General features: G+C 42.9%; 1 long non-coding RNA gene across 1 annotated transcript in view; it reads right to left on the minus strand.

Moving 5' to 3' along the window:
- Positions 1-13588, minus strand: part of LOC143930962 (uncharacterized) — a 49701-nt gene that overhangs the window by 15835 nt on the left and 20278 nt on the right. Inside the window, exon 2 of the long non-coding RNA XR_013262860.1 lies at positions 6135-6200. This is a non-coding gene — a long non-coding RNA (uncharacterized LOC143930962). The remainder of the gene's footprint in view (positions 1-6134; positions 6201-13588) is intronic.

A 13588-nucleotide genomic window follows, 5' to 3' on the forward strand; every position in this document is an offset into this window, starting at 1 on the left:
ATTCAATTAGCCTCAGAACCTGTGTAATTCCTATGTGTTCGGGTTTAAATGGATGGAGTTGGCAACCCTACTTGCAATGCCTCATGGGAAATGTAGTTCCACAACAGCTGGAGGGCCCCTGGTACAGATGGTCTGTGATTGGCCCTGTCTGTACCATGTGATCACTGTCACCAATCACAGCTAGCAACACAATGGATGGCATGAACCACAGCCATACGTTGTCCTGAGCTGACTGCGCCCGGGGGGGTAGGCAACCTGGGGCCCAACAGCTGTTGCAGACCACAAGTCCCATCATGTCTCTGGGAGTCATTGTAACTGCCAGCCTTGCAATGCCTCATGGGAAATGTAATTCCACAACAGCTGGAGGGCCCCCGGGTTGCCTACCCCTGATCAACGGTGTCTGCTTTCTCTAAGATATCTTTTTATGTTATTTTTTTTTTATTTTTTTTTAAGGATTACGTACTGTATTTATCCCCCTTAAAATCACTGAAGAATCGCGGGTGCGCGTTATACGCCGATCCCCCGCCATTCAGACGTTTTTCGGCTCTTCTCGGCAGCTTTCGGCCGCCGAAAGCTGCTGAGAACAGCCGAAATCTTCAGAGAATGGTCGAAAGCTGCCGAAAACCGCCGAGAACTACTGAGCGCCATTTTTAAAAGGAAAATCCGCAAAATGAAAAAAAAAAAAACTGACAAGGGTGCAATGATGGACAAGGCTGCAAATGACACTGACAAGGCTGCAGATGGACACTGATAAGGCTGCATTGATGGGCATTTAAATGTAAGTTTTTTTTCCTTAAAGCGGAGGTCCACCCTAAAGTGGACCTTCCGCTCATCGGAACCCTCCCCCCCTCCGGCGCCACAATTGGCACCTTTCAGGGGGGAGGGGGGTGCAGGTACCTGTACAGTACAGGTATCTGCACCCACTTCCGGCATAGCTCTCTGCGGAAAGGGGCGTAGATTACGCCCCTTTCCGAAAGTCCCCCGCTGCCTGCTGGGAAACACACAGATCCCAGAGGCAGCGGGTCTATCATTATTGCGCAGCGCGATTCGCGCATGCGCAGTAGGGAACCGGGAAATGAAGCTGAAAGGCTCCACTTCCTGATTCCCATACCCAAGATGGCGGCGGCAGCACCCGAGAGACGATCGAGAGATCGGCTTCAGGTGCCGACATCGCGGGCGCGCTGGACAGGTAAGTGTCACTATTTTAAAAGTCAGCAGCTGCAGTATTTGTAGCTGCTGGCTTAAAAAAAAAAAAAAAAAAAACGTCCCTCCTAAACTTGGGGTGCGTGTTATACGCCGATAAATACGGTAATCTTCAGGCCTAAAATTTTTTTTTCCTTTTTAACCACTTAAGGACTGCCTGGCAGAATGGTACAGCTGGGCACAATCACATACCGGCCCATGCCCAGTCATGGGTCGGGAGCGCGCTGCCGGCGGCACGCTCCCGACCCGGTCCTGTGCTCCGTGACCATGGCCGGGTCACAGAGCTGAAGAACGAGGAAGGGTCCGTGTAAACAAACCTCTCCCCGTGCTTCCTAGTGTGGCTGTCACCGATCGTCTGTTCCCTTTTAAAGGAAAAGACGATCAGTGACGTCACATGCCAGGTCACGCCCCCCTACAATAAAAAAAAAAAACACATAACGTCATACATAACACTACACTGCCCCCTAGAGGTTAACTCCTTCACTGCCAGTGTCATTTACACAGGAATCAATGCATTTAAATAGCACTGATTGCTGTATAAATGACAATGGTCCCAAAAATGTGTCAAAAATGTCCGATGTGTCCGCCATAATGTCACAGTCACAATAAAAAAAAAAAAAAAAAATCGCCGATCGCTGCCATTGTTAGTAAAAAAAATAAAAAATATTAATAAAAATGCTATAAAACTATCCCCTATTTTGTAAACGCTATAACTTTTGCGCAAACCAATCAATAATCGCTAATTGCGATTTTTTTTACCAAAAATATGTAGAAGAATACGTATCGGCCTAAACTGAGGAAAAAAAAGTTTTTTTTAAATATATTTTTTGGGGATATTTATTATAGCAAAAAGTAAAAAATATTGCATTTTTTTTCAAAATTGTCGCTCTATTTTTGTTTATAGCGCAAAAAAAAAAAAACGCAGAGGTGATCAAATACCACCAAAAGAAAGCTCTATTTGTGGGAAAAAAAGGACACTAATTTTGTTTGGGAGCCACGTCGCACGACCGCACAATTGTCAGTTAAATCGACACAGTGCCCGAATCGCAAAAAGGGGCTTGATCCTTTGGCTGCAAATTGGTCTGGGGGCTTAAGTGGTTAAAGCAGGTGTGCCAAAAGTAAAGAAATAAATAAAATAAATAAATGCAAAAAAAACGCCTCTGGCAGCGAAAAGGATTGATGCATGTGGTGAGAAGCTCGCAGTGTGCGGTGAAATCACAGCACGCCATTTCAGTCCAGGAACTGTAGAAGACTGAAGGGGGAAGGGCCAGAGGAAGGATCTGGTCATGCAAAAAAAAATAAAAAATTATGAAGAAATTCGGGTTTTAATCCACTAATTGGAATGTCCACAATCACCTGAGATACCAAGGACAAAAAAATTTAAAAAAAAAAGTTTGTCATCTAGGTATCACTTTTGCACCAATGTAGTGGAGGGGCACTTTTTCCTTGTGTTCAAGGACTACACTTATCACTAAAGTATATATTTTGTTTTATTATTATTATTATTATTATTATTATTATTAATAATATTTTTATTATTATTATAATTATTATTAATAAATATATATTTTAATTATTAATATATATATATATATATATATATTATTATTATTTTTTTTTATTATTATTTTTTCTTTAATTAAAACCATTTTTTTTTTGCCTTTAGTTCTACTTTAATTTTGGCGCCATGTGGCCATGCAGAGTGGGGTGGGGGAGGGGAGAATGGGGGGGGGAGGTATTAAAATCAGGATGGTGGGACCACCTCACCTTCACGACGGATCGCACAATACACATCACATTATTCAACAAAACAAAAAAAAAATCAGCAATGAAAGTATCAAAAAATGTGCATCATCAGTGCAAGAAAAATGCCGAGCCCCGGAGAGGCGCTTCTCACAACAATTTCTGCAATCCGATGCATCCCCCCCCACCCCCTTTCTCTGTTGCTTCATTTCCATTGAAGACAGCGGGCGCATCGCTGCATTCCAGATACAGAAGAATGCAACAGGTTCTATTTTTTTTTTTTTGTTGACTGCACCGGTGTGAACTATGCCACCACTGGAATCCATTTTTGTTAAGAAAACCCCTCCCCCTCTCTGGGTGGTCTCTGTACATTGCATGTATTGTAACAAACACTGTTGCAGATTCCTTCCTTTTGCTATTCTGAAGAAATAGCCATTTGTGTCTCTGCGTAGAGTGAATGTGAATGGGAGTGACTTCATAATTATCAACCAGGTGCTGCACCTGCAGAGCACTAATGAGGAAAGTGGCAGCGTCTGCATCCCTTTGGGAATATGTCACCAAAAAAATAAAAATAAAATTACATTTGTGTTACAGGGGATGCCCAAAATCTGACTTGTATAAGACTTCAGGGGAAATCAGTCAGCCAATCACACAAAGGCAGGAAATTACATTTCTGGGGGGGGGGGTTCTGTATACCATCGGTGTACAGAGCGCCCCCAGGTGGCCATATTGCATTTTACAGAAATTTACAGCGGTTGCAGATTGAAAAGGAAAGGGAATTTTTAATAACATTTTTCAGATCAAAGCGGTCACTGTGCCATCCGGACTGGATAACGGGAATGGCAATGCCCTTTTAAGATCGGGGAATCTTGCAACAAAACAAATGCCGGAAACGCCTAGTTTCATATCCAAAGTACTTTATTCACAGGTAGAAATGTTAAAAAAATACTCAAAACAGAATGTGAAAAACAGCGTTGTCCATATCCCAGGAACCCAGAGATCAGTCCATCTGTGGAACTCCTCTGGATTGAATCGATGTCCTAAAGCCAGCTGTCTTGCTCTGAGAAAGGGGGCTTGTCCCTCGAAACCCGTCAGCAGGTTTTAGAATATCCATTCGAACCAGAGGAGTCCCAGCAATGGGTGCTTCAAATTGATATTCTTGATGGCCTGAAACTTCTCATGTGTTTTGGGGGGGGGGGTAAGTCCCCTTCCGCAGGAAACAAGACCCATAGATTGAACTCCTCTGGTTCAAATGGATGTTCTATCTATGGGTCTTGTTCTGCGAAAGGGGGCTTGTTCCCTAAAATATGTCATCTGGTTTTATAACATTCATTTGAACCAGAGGAGTTCCATCGATGGCTCTTGCTCTGAGAAAGGGGGCTTATCCCTTGAAAAGTGTCAGCTGCTTTTAGGACATCCACTCAAACCAGAGGAGTTTCATCGAAGGGCCTTGCTCTGAGGAGAGGAGGTTGTGCCCTGAAACATGTCAGCTTGTTTTAGAACAATTCATTTGAACCAAAGGAGTTCACGTTTCAGGGGACAAGCCCCCTTCCTCAGAGGAAAACCTACGAATTGAAATTCTTTGGTTCAAATGAATGTCCTAAAAACAAGTTGATGCATTTCAGGGGACAAGCCCTCTTCCTCAGGACAAGGCCCATCGATTGAATTCTTCTGGTTCGAATGGATGTCCCAAAACCAGCTCAAGAAGGACAAACTCCCTTCCTCACAGCAAGACCAATTGATGGAATTCCTAGGGTTCAATTGAACATCCTAAAACCAGCTGACATTTTTCGGGTAGACAAGCTCCCTACTTTAGAGCACAACTCCTGTTTTGAGGAAGGGGGCCTGTCCCCCGAAACCCATCAGCTGGCTTTAAAACATCCATTTGAACCAGAGGACACGTTTCAAGGAACAAGACCTCCTTCCTCAGACCAAGACCCGTTGGTTGAATCCCTCACGTTCAAATGGATGTCCTAAAACCGGCTGAAGTGTTTCTGGGGACAAACCCCCTCCCTCAGAGCAAGACTCCTGTTTTGAGGAAGGGGGGCTTTGTCCTCGGAAACCCGTCAAGCTGGTTTTGGGACATCCATTTTGAATCAGAGAAGTTCCATCGATGGGTTGAGCTTTGGGTTGCTGGGATATGTACAACGCTGTTATTCACATTTTGTTTTTCAAACATTTCTACCTGTGAATAAAGTACAGTGGATAATGCACTAGGCATTTGCGGCCTTTTTATTTGTTCCTTTTTAATAACCTTCAATTATATATATATATTTTTTTTGCAATCTCCTCCCCCCTCTCCCCCACAAAAGTATTGCATTTGCCCTTCAGTCTATGTGTTTTTGATGCAGAATGAAAAGAAGAAAAAAAAAAAACGCACCGGACGGAATCTGGTGTGAACCATCCCTCAAAAATATAAAAAAAATATGGCAAGAATACAGATTGGAGCTTACAGAAGGATAAAAATGTTGGCTACGGGTGGCCAAAGAGTGGAGGGTGGGGGGGGGGGATAATCAGATGGTGGGGGCCACCTCACATGAGCAAAGTTCATTTAAAAGAAAACAAAAAACAAACAGACAGATCACAAATAAAATGAAAAAGATCATAATAAAATGAATAATGTAACAATACAAAATTACATTATTCAACAAAACAAATTCAGTGATCACAAAGTGTCATATGTGCATTACCAGTGAAAAACAATGTTAGCTCCTTAACAAAAATAAATAACCTAATCTAAAAAAACAAAAAAAAAAAAAAACACTACTATACATTTTTATAGTAATAAGAATATATATATATATATATATATATATATATATATATATATATATATATATATATATATATATATATATATAAAATTTAGTATTTCTTTTCATATAATATTATTAGTTATTTTATATTACCAAAAATATAATTTATTATTGTATAAAAAAAATTTCATAGCAATAATAATAAACACTATTAAATAATAATATTATATAAAAAAAATAAAATAAAAAAAGAGAGAGAAGACATAATAAATATATGTCTTTTTTTTATATATATTACTATTGTTATTTATCACTATAAAAAAAAAAAATTATATATATATATATATATATATATATATTTATATTTATAATAATAATAATAAAAAATAATAATAATAATAATAATAATAATAATAATAAAAGATGGCACACCTTTGAATAAGCTGAGATCTTGAAGTAATCCCGGCCCAAACAGCCCTTCTAAAATACTCTCGAAACCTGCAAGAGAAAAGAAAAAATGCGTTCAGCAACCGGGATTTACTAAAACCGGAGAGTGCAAAAATCTGGTGCTGCTGTGCATGGCAACCAATCAGCTTCTAACTTTTAACTTCTTCTATCGCCCTGGTACCATTTATTTTTTTACTCTCTTGTAATAGCAACCGGGGTGGCTAACTAGCTATTACAAGCAGCGGGAGGGGACTCCCAGACTCTACTCCCCCCCCCTCTCAGGCTCCCCCACCTCACTGGGAGACCTGAGCTAACAGCCGGCACGTTCACCATTGTGTATATTATATATAGATAGATAGATAGTATTGGTGCATCCCTAAAAAAGACCCCACACCCGCCATGTATACCAGCATAGCAAGAGAGGAGGAAGCAGAGCTCAAACATGTCCGCTCTCCTCCCCTTCACGTCACTTCCGGGTCCGCCTCTCTGTGTCCCCGGTCAGCTAGGCTGGGAACTAATCCACTGCAGTGTGATGTACATTGCATTCGATTCAGTGGAGAACAGGGGAGCTGCGAGAGGGTCAGGTGGGGGAACGGGATGAGAGACGTCCGCTCTTCTCCCCTTCTAGTTGTTGGCCAAATAGTGACATGTGACGTCACTTCCGAGTCCCCGTTGACCGTTTCGCCACCCAACAAGGCCATGAAAGAATGTAATGCAGGGCAATGTGCATTGCATTCCATTCAGTGGGAGCACAGAGGAGACATTGGGGGTCTAGGGGGTTTATAATTATAAAATGTATATATCCCCCAAAAAATGGACACATCTAGGGCGCCTACACATGAAAATGTATGCAGGCCAGCTGGTGTCCTCTACTGAGCATGCTCCAATTTCAGTTCCCTTCTAAACTCTTAATTTCTTCCTTTTTCTTATCTGAGCAGCCCACGTGGCTATAGAGTCACACATGTGGGCGTATACATAATGACACTCCTCTCCCTCGTTCTCATGTCCTCCTATTGCTAAACACTATGGGGGCAGGATATAGTATGCGGAATACATTCACCGAGAAACTCACAAAGCTTAGTTTTGATATATTGAATACGGATTTATATTAAATGTAATTGAGAATACCTGTAAAGTAAGAAAAAAAATAATAATAATAAGTGCCTTGGATGCAGATGGCGTCTGAACAGAATGAAAGCTGCTGTCAATCATCTGACTCCGCCCCCCACACTATATTCATGCACAAAAATACACATTTGAATTCTAGGAAGCTGTAAAATATTTACTTGAGAACTATAAATAAAAAATGTGAATTACTCATGTTACAACCAAAAACATGAATGTATTCTATTGGGATTTTATGCGATAGACCAACACAAAGTGTTGTAATTGTGAAGTGGAAGGAAAATGATAAATGGTTTTCAACATTAGTGCGTTTTTTTTTTTTTTTTTTTTTTTTTTTTTTTTTTTTTTTTTTACAGAAATTTTGCGTTTTCCTAGACCTTTGGGGCAATATCGTGTTTGAATTAGAACCACCGCTATTTCATTCTCTAGGGTGTCTGCTTTTAGAAAAAATATATAATGGTTGGGGGTTTTGTGTAATCTTCAGGCCTAAAATGATTTAAAAAGGTTAAAGGAAGCCTGCGTGGAAAATCATGGGGCGCCTGTATGGAAAACATGGGCGCCTGTATGGAGACTATGGGGGCCTGTTACGGGAGCCTGTATGGAGACTATGGGGGCCTGTTACGGGAGCCTGTATGGAGACTATGGGGGCCTGTTACAGGGGAGCCTGTGTGAAGACTATGGGGGCCTGTTACAGGGGAGCCTGTGTGAAGAATATGGGGGCTGTGTGGAGAATATGGGGGCCTGTTATGGGAGCCTGTGTGGAGAATATGGGAGCCTGTGTGGAGAATATGGGGGCCTGTTATGGGAGCCTGTGTGGAGAATATGGGGGCCTGTGTGGAGAATATGGGGGCCTGTGTGGAGAATATGGGGGCCTGTGTGGAGAATATGGGGGCCTGTGTGGAGAATATGGGGGCCTGTGTGGAGAATATGGGGGCCTGTGTGGAGAATATGGGGGCCTGTGTGGAGAATATGGGAGCCTGTGTGGAGAATATGGGAGCCTGTGTGGAGAATATGGGAGCCTGTGTGGAGAATATGGGAGCCTGTGTGGAGACTATGGGGGCCTGTATGGAGACTATGGGGGCCTGTTACGGGAGCCTGTGTGGAGAATATGGGGGCCTGTGTGGAGAATATGGGGGGCCTGTTATGGGAGCCTGTGTGGAGAATATGGGGGCCTGTGTGGAGAATATGGGGGCCTGTGTGGAGAATATGGGGGCCTGTGTGGAGAATATGGGAGCCTGTGTGGAGAATATGGGAGCCTGTTATGGGAGCCTGTGTGGAGAATATGGGGGCCTGTATGGAGAATATGGGGGCCTGTTACGGGGGCCTGTATGGAGACTATGGGGGCCTGTATGGAGACTATGGGGGCCTGTATGGAGAATATGGGGGCCTGTATGGAGAATATGGGGGCCTGTATGGAGACTATGGGGGCCTGTTACGGGAGCCTGTGTGGAGAATATGGGGGCCTGTGTGGAGAATATGGGGGTCTGTGTGGAGAATATGGGGGCCTGTATGGAGAATATGGGGGCCTGTTACGGGGGCCTGTATGGAGACTATGGGGGCCTGTATGGAGACTATGGGGGCCTGTTACGGGAGCCTGTGTGGAGAATATGGGAGCCTGTTATGGGAGCCTGTGTGGAGAATATGGGGGCCTGTGTGGAGAATATGGGGGTCTGTGTGGAGAATATGGGGGCCTGTTATGGGAGCCTGTGTGGAGAATATGGGGGCCTGTTATGGGAGTCTGTGTGGAGAATATGGGGGCCTGTTATGGGAGTCTGTGTGGAGAATATGGGGGCCTGTTATGGGAGTCTGTGTGGAGAATATGGGGGCCTGTTATGGGAGCCTGTGTGGAGAATATGGGGGCCTGTGTGGAGAATATGGGGGCCTGTGTGGAGAATATGGGGGCCTGTGTGGAGAATATGGGGGCCTGTATAGAGACTATGGGGGCCTGTTACGGGAGCCTGTGTGGAGAATATGGGAGCCTGTTACGGGAGCCTGTATGGAGACTATGGGGGCCTGTGTGGAGAATATGGGGGCCTGTTACGGGAGCCTGTGTGGAGAATATGGGGGCCTGTTATGGGAGCCTGTGTGGAGAATATGGGGGCCTGTTATGGGAGCCTGTGTGGAGAATATGGGGGCCTGTTATGGGAGCCTGTGTGGAGAATATGGGAGCCTGTTATGGGAGCCTGTATGGAGACTATGGGGGCCTGTTACGGGAGCCTGTGTGGAGAATATGGGAGCCTGTTATGGGAGCCTGTATGGAGACTATGGGGGCCTGTTACGGGAGCCTGTGTGGAGAATATGGGAGCCTGTGTGGAGACTATGGGGGCCTGTTACGGGAGCCTGTGTGGAGAATATGGGAGCCTGTGTGGAGACTATGGGGGCCTGTTACGGGAGCCTGTGTGGAGAATATGGGAGCCTGTATGGAAATATGGAAGCTTGGCAGGCCAAATCACTCCTGAAAATGGCGTTGCCTGCCGCTTCACGATTTTAGGCCTTTAGAACTCATGCTTTGCTTCACCTCCTCGCCAGTCTTAACCCCATAGTAGTGCTCTACAAGCAGTTGCAAGAGTGACGTCATGACATCACTTCTGGTCTAGGGCAGAAGTAAAAACAAATATAATTTGTTTTTTAAAAGGGCAAAAAAGGAGATATTTGGGAGCTTTTGACCCCAGATCTCTCCATAAAAGAAGATTGGTTATCCGTGTAGCCCGGAGGTCACGCAAGTGATCAAAGCGTAGTCTCTATGGCCTTGGAGGACTGGAGCAACGTCATGACATCATTTCTGGTCCAGGGTAAAAGTAAACAAGTTTTCTTTTTTAAGTAAACATTTTTTTTGGGATATTTTGCCTTTAAAAAAAAAGGTAAAGAAGAGGTTTTGGGTCTTTTTGACCCCAGATCTGTCCATAAAGAGGACCTGTCAGCCCTAATTATTTTACAAGGTACATCATTAAAAAAAAAAAAATTGATAGTGCCCCCCCCCGCCCCTCACATGCGGAAGTGAACGCACACGCAAGTCGCGCACACATATGTAAATGATGTAGATGTAAATCTTTTTAAAGATCTAGATCAATGCCAGGATTAGTGTTTGGGTCAAAGTCAAAAGGTCAATATCGGTGTCAGGGGAAAAAAAATAAAAATAAAAAAACACTTTTTAAATTTTAATGCAAAAAGCACAATGCATAACCCAAATGTTTTGGTAAAATATAAAATAAATGATGTTTTGCCGAGTAAAAAGATACCAAACATATCACGCTTTAAAATTGTGCGCGCTCGTACAATGGCGACAAACAACGTAAAATTGTACTAATCCGTAGGCGACGCGTTAAAAGCCTTTACAAGTTACTACTTTAGCTGCAATAAAAAAAAAAAAGAACTGCAATGACTAAACCATCAGAGGAGCGGTGCACAGAAGGGGGTGTTTGTGGTTTGCTCCAGGAAGTTGCCTTTAGAACACTTAAAACTGCTTACAGGTTTACAAACCAATTCTGACATTTCTCTCCTGCATGTAAAAATCATCTATTTTTTTTTTGCTAGAGAATTAGCAGATATACACACACACACACACACACATACACACATACACACATACATACTTTAGCAGAGACCCTAGGGAATAAAATGGGGGTCGTTGCAATTTTCTTTATGTCACACCGTATTTGCGCAGAAATTTTGCAAATGCGATTTGTTGTGTGTGGGGGGGGGGGGTGGGGGCTATCTTAAATAAAATAAAACACAAAGACACAATATTTACTTCAATTTTTTTGTAAAATGTGAAAGATAATGTTACGCCAAGTAAATAGATACCCAACATGTCACCCTTTAAAATTGCGCACGCTTATGGAGTCGCAGCAAACTACGGTGCTTAAAAATCTCCATAGACCACACTTTAAACTCTTTTACAGGCTACCCATTTTGAGCTACAGAGGAGATCTAAGCGCTAGAATTATTGCTCTCGCTCTCACGTTCACGGTCGGTAAAGCCCCATACACACTATCAGTTTTTCTGCTGAGTTTTTCCTTCAGATTTACCAAAACCATATAATATGGAGGTCAAAACTTAGGGGTTTCAATGTGTATGCAATCAGGCAGGCCCTTCTACTACATGGTTTTGGTAAACCTGAAGGAAAAACTCAGCAGAAAAACTGATAGTGTGTATGGGGCTTAACTCACATGTGTGGTTTGAACACCATTTACATAGGCAGGCGCAAACTATGTATATGTTCCTTTTTGTGTGCAAGCACAGGGGGGATGGGGGCACTTTAAAAAAAAAAAAGTTATTTTATACTTTCTCTTTTATTTTTTGATCACTTATTATTATTATTCCTACTAGGCATCTTGCACACAATACTCTTGTTTGAGCATCTTCAGCTTTTTCAGAATTTTTTTTTTTTTTTTTTTGTATTTTAGCGCATACAGTATCTCACAAAAGTAAGTACACCCCCTCACATTTCTGTAGCTGATATTTTCTTTCATCTTTTCATGTGACAACACCGAAGAAATGACACTTGTCTAGGGCTGAAACAACTAATCGATTATGAAATTAATCGATTACCATTTTCATAATCGATTAATCGGCCAGTAACAAAATGGGGTTAAAGTTAATGAGTCTGATGATATTTACCAGATTGACCCTTTAATAGTATATCTCTCCTCTAATAGTATATACATTATATCTCTCCTCTAATAGTATATACATTATATCTCTCCTCTAATGGTATATACAGTATCTCTCCTCTAATAGTACCGTATATACTCGAGTATAAGCCGAGATTTTCAGCCTCTTTTTTGAGGCTGAAAGTGCCCCCCTCGGCTTATACTCGAGTCATCGCTGTCTGCCCGCTCGATCAGCGTGTCGAGCAGACAGACAGCGGCCATTCTATAGTTCAAAAGCCGCGCCTCCGGCTCCGCCTTCGCCTGTGATAGGCGGAACACTGAATTTCCCAGCAGCCTGTGTTCCGCCTATCACGGACATCGTATCATCCTCGTACTACGGACGAGGATGATACGATGTACGTGATAGGCGGAACACAGGCTGCTGGGAAATTCAGTGTTCCGCCTATCACAGGCGAAGGCGGCGGCGCAGCTTTTGAATTTTACAATGGCCGCCGAGGCGCCGACGAACGAAGAGGGCACGGGACGGAGGCAAGGCAAGGCACGGGACGGGACGGGACGGGACGGAACGGAGGCAAGGCACGGCGGCGAGGCACGGAGGCAAGGAGGCTCGGCACGGGACGGAGGCTCGGGACAAAGGCTCGGGACACAGGTAGGCTGGACACACACACACACACACACACGGATGGATACACACACACACAGGGATGGATGGATGGATGGAGACACACACACACACAGGGATGGATGGATGGATGGATGGAGACACACACACACAGGGATGGATGGATGGATGGACACACACACACACAGGGATGGATGGATGGATGGAGACACACACACACAGGGATGGATGGATGGATGGATGGAGACACACACACACAGGGATGGATGGATGGACACACACACACACAGGGATGGATGGACGGACACACAGGGATGGACGGACACACAGGGATGGACGGACACACAGGGATGGACGGACACACACACAGGGATGGACAGGCATGTCTTACCCTCGGCTTATACACGAGTCAATAAGTTTGCCAGTTTTTTTGGGGGTAAATTGGGGGCCTCGGCTTATATTCGGGTCGGCCTATACTCGAGTATATACGGTATATGCAGTATATCTCTCCTCTAATAGTATATGCAGTATATCTTCAATAGTATATCTCCTCTAATAGTATATACAGTATATCTCCTCTAATAGAATATGCAGTATATCTCTCCTCTAATAGTATATACAGTATATCTCTCCTCTAATAGTATATGCAGTATATCTCTCCTCTAATAGTATATGCAGTATATCTCTTATAGTATATATCCTCTAATAGTATATACAGTACATCTTCAATAGTATATCTCCTCTAATAGTATATACAGTATATCTCTTCTAATAGTATATACAGTATATCCCCTCTAATAGTATATGCAGTATATCTCTTCTCTAATAGTATATGCAGTATATCTCTCCTCTAATAGTATATGCAGTATATCTCTTATAGTATATATCCTCTAATAGTATATACAGTATATCTTCAATAGTATATCTCCTCTAATAGTATATACAGTATATCTCCTCTAATAGTATATACAGTATATCCCCTCTAATAGTATTAGCAGTATATCTCTCTTCTAATCATATATACAGTATATCTCTTATAGTATATATCCTCTAATAGTATATACAGTATATCTCTCTTC

The sequence above is a fragment of the Lithobates pipiens genome, unplaced genomic scaffold, assembly GCF_037356315.1.
Source record: "Lithobates pipiens isolate NorthernLeopardFrog02 unplaced genomic scaffold, aLitPip1_a1.2 Scaffold_25, whole genome shotgun sequence".
Taxonomy (NCBI): Eukaryota; Metazoa; Chordata; class Amphibia; order Anura; family Ranidae; genus Lithobates; species Lithobates pipiens.